This window comes from Nannospalax galili, unplaced genomic scaffold, assembly GCF_000622305.1.
Source record: "Nannospalax galili isolate Female #2095 unplaced genomic scaffold, S.galili_v1.0 scaffold253, whole genome shotgun sequence".
Classification (NCBI taxonomy): Eukaryota; Metazoa; Chordata; class Mammalia; order Rodentia; family Spalacidae; genus Nannospalax; species Nannospalax galili.
The window spans coordinates 122,040-130,673 of NW_008335287.1; the positions used below are offsets into that span (position 1 = coordinate 122,040).

The 8,634-nt window shown below is 44.2% G+C and overlaps 1 protein-coding gene across 1 annotated transcript in view; it reads right to left on the reverse strand.

Annotated features, from left to right (window-relative positions):
- Window positions 1-8,308, reverse strand: part of Frmd6 (FERM domain containing 6) — a 73,735-nt gene extending 65,427 nt beyond the window's left edge. The window contains exon 1 of the mRNA XM_008829833.3: window positions 8,256-8,308. The gene's annotated coding sequence lies outside the window, so the exon portion shown is untranslated. The remainder of the gene's footprint in view (window positions 1-8,255) is intronic.
- Between the last annotated feature and the right edge of the window lie 326 nt (window positions 8,309-8,634).

Below are 8,634 nucleotides of genomic sequence, written 5' to 3' on the forward strand. Positions count from 1 at the left end.
CTGTTGGATCCCCTGGAACTAGAGTTACAGACAGTTGTTAGCTGCCATGTGGGTGCTGGGATTCAAACCCGGGTTTTCTACAAGAACCAGTGTTCTTAACTGCTGAGCCATCTCTCCAGCCCCTTAGTGCACTTTTAAAGTGTTAAGTATACTGGGATTTTCAGAGTGCAGAGCCAGGGACAGGTCATATGGGGTGGCTCCCCATTTAAGAAACAGAATGGAATAATACAGCATGATTCATCTGGGCCTATAACTGAGCTTGTAATTATGCTGTTTAGATGTAAATGTATCTTTCCAATGTGCCTAAGTTAAGTTCCTTTTTTGCCTAAATGCTCCCTTTGAAACTTTTAGACTTGGTTTCCATTGAATGAATGGCTTAAAAATCCTAAACTTCGGACCCAATAACAAAATTGTTAAGGGGTTTGACTCACAGTATATAAACTGTGCAGGTGGGGAAGGGGGCTGAGGAATAAACAACTGCCTTGTACCAATAACAGTGGCTTTCTTTAAAAGGACTCAGGGGAATCTTGCAGGGTGTGTGAGGAGAAGACTCGGGTTACTGCTACTCTTTAAGTTTGAAAGTACTTTGCTCAGTATTAGTCACCATAAAGAGAATATTTTTATAATCTGATTACTTTTTGGCATCTGGAAAAAAAATTAGGAGAATTAAGAAAAATTTCCTCCCATCAACTAGTGATCTGTAGGAAAGGCAGCTGTTCTTCCTGCAGAAATATAAACTGCCCAAGATTTGTAACAGAAATACTAGGTTTTGCTGCCTGCGTAATGTCATCAAGAAACAAAATATAATAAAATTCCATGAACTGAGGGTAAACAAAGGTTCAGAGACCGATAAGAAGTAAAGACCTTTCTATACAAAGTTCCTTTCCATCTTGGGCCATAACAGCTTGACTGCTTGCTGTATGTCAAAGACTGGGCTAGTTATTTACCATATACAATTTCATGTAATGATCACAAGAACCCTGTGGGGCAGTTAGTTACTATCATCCATCATTTTATAAATGAAGACACAGAAGCTGAAAGAGCAGGTTAAGTTCTCCAAAGCTGGCCTATGGAGAACAGCAGAGCCTGTATTCAAGGGAGTGGTTTCAGAGAGATCCAAAGGAATCTAGGCCAGTGTACTATAGAGACAACCCACACATCCATGTGTACTGTAGCACTGTTCATGACAGCCACATTGTGGAGTCAGCCTAAGTGCCTGTCAACAGAAGAATAGCTAAAGAAAATTTGGTATAGATACAAAATGGGGTTTTATACAGCCATAAAGAAGAATGAAATCAGATTGTTTGCAAGAAAATGGAGCAAACTTGGACATCATATTGAGAGAATAAGCCAGACTCAGAAAGACAAGCATCACATTCTCTCATATATAATTCCTAGATTTCATATACATATATTATCATTTGCATATATATGTACGTATATATGCACTGAGCAACATGCCAGGTTGTAGATCTGTAGTAAGCATAGTTAAAACTGTTTCTAACATTATGCATTATTGTTTCTAACAATATGCAAGATAAAATCTTGCTATTGAAAGTAGTATCTCATTCAAGCAGGGTTTATTACAACACATTTATAGAATTTCTGTGATTCTCTTCCCCCCCATACCTTTTTAAGGAGCCTAAACTGAAATGCTGAACCTTTTTTAGAACCATGAAAATGTCTTTTATTCTTTAGGGACAAATGAAAGAAGGTATCTGTGTCCTTTGTAAGCACTTTGTTTTATCTATCAGATCTCTCAGTGAAATCATAATCCTATGTTTCACAGTAAATGCTTCCTGGGGAGTACCATGGCTGTCAGTATCACAATTTCACTGCTGTTTTTGGTAAAGACTGGATGTTTCTGGGGATATTTAAGACAAGGGTATTTGCTGGGGGAGGAGAAGATGCAGAGGGAGGGAAACTTCAGAGGCGCGGGGGTGGGGGGAAGCATAAATTCAGGAGAAATCCAAATAATGCATCTTTTTTTTGTGGCAGTGTTTTCTGAACTATTCTGTATTTTTTAAGACAGGGTCTTTTTTGTAATTAGGGCCTATTGGATAATTTATGATAAATGAAACAAAGAAATTAATGGGGTCCTCAAGAATATCCACTCAGTACTTGCAGCCCAAGGTCTCACTGACCATACCTAGATGGCGGGGGTGGGGGTGGGGGGGCAGAATCCCAATAGCTCAGTTTGGACGTAGAGTAGAGAGGGCAGGAGGAACTGGACTTCTGCCTCCCTGAGCAGATCCATTTTGACTGACAGGTCTGACTATCTGAACAGAGCCACAGGACACCATGGGGTGAATCAGAAAAGGGCAGCGGTCCCACAGGGAGTGAGTATCCATGTGGAAGGAAAGGTGAGGCCCCGGGTTTCTGCCCTGCCATTCCCCCTTGCAGGGCAAAATGTGCACCACTCTGGGCAACTGCTGGCTGGACTACACCAGGTCCCAAGGTGCTTGCACTGTGACACTGTCATTATGTGAGACTCAGTATGAATCACTCCTCCTCTCAGGGCCTCCATCTCTACAAATGATGGGTTGGCTGAGATGTCACTAAAGGCATCAATGCTTAGTTGAAATCTAGCAATATGTAGTTGGTAAAGTCTATACTATATCCCTAAAACACTGAGATTCTGTGCTGAACCCTCAATGTGTCTGTGATACATTTTCACCTTCTCATCTCTTATTTTGGAAGTTCTTTTTGTTGTTTTTTAATCTAAGACTATACTCTCAACTCCAAATATTAGAGCCATCAAAAGATTACCTGCTACATATTATCCCCACATTACCCAATTGTCCATTAACAGAATAAATAAAACCAGGCAATATTAATTCATGGAAATAAAAAAGAACCATTATTACCTACATCAATTTATGTATATTACATGACTGTTGGACTAAAGAGGGCACCCTGCCCCATTGAAAGAGAGAGAGAGAGAGAGAGAGAGAACAAGAGAACAAAAGAAAACCAAACAACTCATATTTGATTACATTTATATGAAGTCCAAAAACAGATTAAAGCTAACCTGTGACATAAGAGGTTGGAATAATGGTCACCCATGGAGCTGAGATTACGAATGAAGAAGAGGTTTCTGGGGCCAGCAATGAACTATTTCTTGATATGGATGCTGGGTACCTAGATACAGTCACTTTGTGATGGATGCTTCTGAGCTGTGCATCTATGTCAAGTGGCTCATAACTGCCTGTAACCCCAGCAGATCTGATACCCTCTTTTGGTCTGCATGGACTGCACTCACAGCTTGTGTGTGCATACACACACACACACACACACACACACACACACACAGGTAAACCTGGTGGATATATTTCAAAATCCACATCTGAATGATAGAAACTATCCCACATCTCATTCCCTCTCTTTTTGTGTATGTACTGCGCTCACACCGAGTGTGTGTGTACACACACACACACACACACACACACACACACACACACACACACACATAAATAAAAAATAAATCTAAAAAGAAACAATAATGTAAAACATCTGAAGATACAACAGGGTAGATTACTAAGTGTCTAAATAGATACTTTTGTGCAGAATCATGCCAATATTAATACATTAATGCAATCACCTGGGTAATGACTAAATCTCTTCTCAGTTTCTTACTGTATGAACTCTGCTACAAAATGTCATGCAGGTGAGGAAATTTAACTAGAAAATGCTGAGCTAGAGATAACTCCAAGAGAGCTCTAGGTAAACACTGCCTTCTCCTTGGGACTCTATTTGATTCATCTGTGAATTTCAGTAAATTTTCTCTTCCTGAAGTGACACAGCCAGCTGTCAGATTCGAATTTTCTCCCCCTTCTTGGTCTTCTATAATCTCTCTTTAATCAATATGGTATACTGTTTGACCGCTCCACTTGACATATAAAAAGTGATTGTATACAAACTTGCGCCAGAAGTAATTATGCCACTAAATCATGGAAGATAATCAGATGCACCGATTGCTTGCTTTTACCCACAACTTCATAGTAAGTTCAGCCATTATTACTGAAGAACCTTTTGGTCAAGCAGGCATTAATAGTTTTCAAGTAGGCATTAATAGTTTCCCCAAATTCTAGGGACCAATTCAGTATCTGTAGAATCATTAGTACCCCGCCCATACACACACAATGTTTCCATTTTTTAAGATAGGAAGTGGGAAAGGGGGCAGGGCAGGCAGTAATAAGCATTCACTCCATAGCTACTTAACAGCAAACTAGTGAATCAACATTAAGGGAGGCAAGGTTTACCACAACAAAAATCCATTAACACACCTATTCCAGGTTGTATATGTCAGTTATAATCATTTCATCCTTTGCTCAGCTAAGAAAGATCTTATTCCCTAAGTGCTACTTTCAAATTCAAAGTTCTCTCTCTTTCAGCCTTGATTTTCACTACTCTAAGTTTAAATTCTCCACGCAGCCCAACGCCCAGTACTCTACTACCTCACTCCTTCAAATTATCCCTTAACTTGTTTCTGCTTATTTTTATAGGCCCCCGAAGCCTCTTTCCCAGGATAATGTGCACTTTTAAAAGCTCTCTCAACTATCCCCTCCCCAGCACATCAAAGTTTAGCCACTGAAGTCAGCAATGCCATTTTTCCTGCTTGGATTTAGAGAAGACAATGTTTTAACTAAAATTTCACTACCCATAAAACTTCACAGAAATCTTTCCTAGTCTTCCTCCTGTTTTGTGCAGAACCACATTGCAGCAAACTCCCAGAATGCGTAATTATATAATCATACAAAGACTCCCAGAAACACCTGATTGGAAATGTACAGTAGCATCCTTACAGCTCAGGTATTAGGACACAGGCTAAAATGAATATATGAAACTTCTGTAAGTTGTGCTTGTTGCTTCTGGTTAGGAGTAAAAAGGGGCAGAGGGGTGACGACAGTCAAACAAGAAACAATTGCTACACCTGAAACCACAAACTTACAGCTGGATTCTGTTGAAAACTATAAACACCTAAAAAATTTTTTGTGTGTAAAAAAAAGGAAGGTGGCTGGAGAGACGGCTCAGCAGTTAAGAGCACTACTCTTGCAGAAGACCTGGGTTTGTTTCCCCGCACCCACATAGTGGGTAAAACAACCATTCATAACTCCAGATCCAGGGGAATCTGATGCCCTCTTCTGACCTCTGTGGGCACTGCACAGCACGGGTGCACTTACATACATTCAGGCAAAACACTCATAAAGTAAAATAACATATAATAAAAATTTTTTAAAGGAAAAGAGGGGCTGGAGAGATGGCTCAGAGGTTGAGAGTACTGGCTGCTCTTGCTGAGGACCCGAATTTGATTCATGGCACCATATGGTGGCTAACAATCGTCCACAACTACAGTTACAGGGAATTCAATGCCCTCTTCTGACCTCCTTAGGCACTGCACGATACGGATGCACTTACATACATGCAGGCAATACACTCATAAACATAAAATAAAAAGTATTAAAAAAAAGTTGGAACTGAATAAATGAAAGACAAAGTTTTTTAAATACCGAAATACTATATACCTCCTGTTTTCATACTAAGAAACAGACTTCATGTACCGAACTGAAATATTTGAGGTTTCTATTAGTGAATAAGAAAATAACCGTCCCTGCATACATGCAGAAAGTTTTCTATTCTTTAGAAGACTTAAAATAACATTAAAACGACTTTAGAGAAAGTCCATGAAATTCAGTCCTCAATTCAGAAAGTACCTGGGATAATTTGTAAATGCCATCTGGGATCCAGGCAGCCTCATCAACAAAAGGGAAACTTGTTGAGCTCATCTAAATCTAAAATTCACATACATTTTTACATCTGGACTGAATTAATCTTTTCTTGGTACTGGCTTTCATGTAATAAAATAATTGTTTGCAGGTTTCATTTTTTTAAAAAGTACAGCTTTAGAAATCAAAATGTATAACTTCCAAGTTGAAAACTACAAAGAATTCCTTTATCAAAAAGTTAGCTGAGACAGGAGTGATTTGCACAAAACTCTAAACCTGACAGCTCAGTCAAAAACAATTCTATTTGAAACTTTCATTCCAAGGCAAGCATCTGCCACAAAAGGCTACACAGCCTATTATGTCATAAGTTCTGAAAGCCAAAAGCTTCATAAGCACAGTTAAATGTGGAAAGGTCTACAACAGCCCCCAATTCAGTCAGCCCAGTTGAATGACAAGATCTGAGAAGGCTGTACCACGCTGGCATTGTGCTTTAAAGCGGGGCCTTCATCGTGGCTCCTGTTGCTTCCAGGCGTTTTCTTGTAAAGCCAGGAGCATCTTAAATCTGCAAGTTCAAACTGTGTACTAGAACCTGGTATCTTACCCCTGGCAACCCCCAAAAGGAGAGAGTGAAAAAGAAAGACTTCCTGTCTCAAAATGTTTTGAGCCCTGCCAGAACTACTGGTTAGTGTGGTCCATCAGTATTAGATCTCAGGGATTCTCACAAGCAATTCAAAGCCGGGGAAGTTAGTTCACATTACAGTCAGTCTGCTTTCTGGAGAAGACATCCAGCAGATAACTTGATATGGGATATGCCCTTGGGGACCCTCTTCATCTAATAATCCTACCAAAGGTCTACTTTACTATGAAATTTAAAACCCATATGTTTACAAACATCGAAAAAGCATTTGAATGTCAGCTGCCTCAGATTAGTTTAGAGAATGTTCATCTTTAACATAAAAACTTTACTTTCTCAAAACCACACCCAAGGAAATGATGAGGTGCTAGAAGTTTTATACTACAAAGGACACAAGGGAAGGCATCTGTTTTCCTGCCTTTTTCTGGTCTCCTCCCCTCCCCCACTCACCATCCTGCAGGCCATTTGTAGGTCTTGGTAAAACTTTCTACAGCAGTCTTATAATACTCTAGGATCCTGGGGCGGGGGGTGAGGGGGGTCTGGGATCCCCCATTCTTTCCTTTAGCAATCCTGGGCCTAAATTTACAGTGTCCTTAGGAAGGAAAACCAAAAGTCACAAGCCTTTTAAGTGACAGATGTATTATGGAAAAATTTCCCCCACAAAGTTTTGATGCTGTGAAGTATCAACTCCCTGAAAAATCACAGAAAGGAAATGACTTACATTCTTGGAAAATGAAGCCACCAGCAGCTTTCTCCAACAGCATTCTCTAATCCCCAGAATACACCCTGTGGCAACAGGGAGTATTTCGTACAAAAACTAAATTTAAGTGGATGCTTACAAAACCAGTAAAACATCACCAGGAAGAAAGGAAGGACTCGTGAGTGGAAAATCCGGCGAGGTACACTTTTCTCCACACTCAGAAGTGCTCGGAGGAACAACCTTGAAGTCAAAGGCTACCTGAGAAAACGTGCCTAAGTTTTCCTTCCCTGCGGTGGGCACTACACAGCTCCCGAGGGCAACGCTGGTAAAAGATGGGCTGCTTACAAAAACAAATTAAAAAAACCCTCAAAGGTGTAAGCGGGCCAATGAGGTGATATTTCTTCGGACACTAGACACAGACACACGGTACAAAATCTGCCAGCTTTGATTTCAACTTTAAAATGTGCTTGTTTTGACAGCTTTCCATCTATCCCTGCCTTAAAGAAAGCGCCCCACCTTTAGGCTGTGTCACCCTGGAACGCACTCGAGGCGCTGTTTTATTGCTGTAGCCCTCACATGGGGGGCCCCCAGCTGTTCACATCCCCGCCTGGCCCGAGCGGAGACTAGGGGTCCCCTTTGCCTGGCGGTGTTAAGTTCCTCCAGAAACCCACACCGCGCCCCCCACTCGTGTGTCCCCGAGGCTCGCTTCGGGGGCTGCCGAGCTGGTCCAGCCCAAGCCCGAGCTTCCCAGACCAGGCTTCGGGCTGCCCGGCCTGCGCGCACAACAGGCGACACCGCACCGCGCCGGGGAACGCGGGGCTCCGGGACTAGAGACCGGACACCGCCGGCAGGGGTCCCCCAAACCGGCTCCGCGGTCCGGGCAAGCGGCCCGCCACCCGAGCGCAGCCCGCCGGCCTGCCCGCGCTCGCCGCCGATCGGCCCCCAGCTCCGCGCCTCCCTCGGGGCTCCGGTCTCCCGCCCCGGCGTGGGCGAGCTCCGACTCGCCGAGAGGCGACATGCCCGACGCCCAGAACCCAGCGAGAGAGAAGAAAGACGCGGAGTCCCGTCTCCGACTCCACTTCCAGAGACCCCACCACACCGTACTGCCGCCACCCGGCCGGCAGGGGGCACAGCGGCAGCAGGGGCGCGGCGGCCCGGCGAGGGGCAGGCGAGGAGACCCCGCTATGGCTCGTACCTCCAGAGTAGCGAGCACCAGGCGTCGGATTCGGCAGCAGCGTCTCCAGGTCCCCCGCCGAGCCTACTTGCTGCTCTCAGTCCCACGGCCGCAGCCAGACCAGCACTCCACTTGCCCCGCCCCTCGAGGACACGCCCATGTCCCCGAAGACCACGCCCTCTTCCCGCCCGGAGGCCCCGCCCCGCCCCGCCCCGAGGATGCCGCGGCGGCCTAGCAGCCGCGGGAAGAACCGAGCTGCGGAAGGAGCCGAACGCGGGGCTCTGGGCCGCACGTGGAGCACTGCCCGCCCCGCCCCGGACCCAACCAAGCATCCCGCGGAGGGAGGTGTGGCGAGCCGCGGGCGGGAAGAAGGCGAGGAAACCGCCCCTCCCGGGGCCCG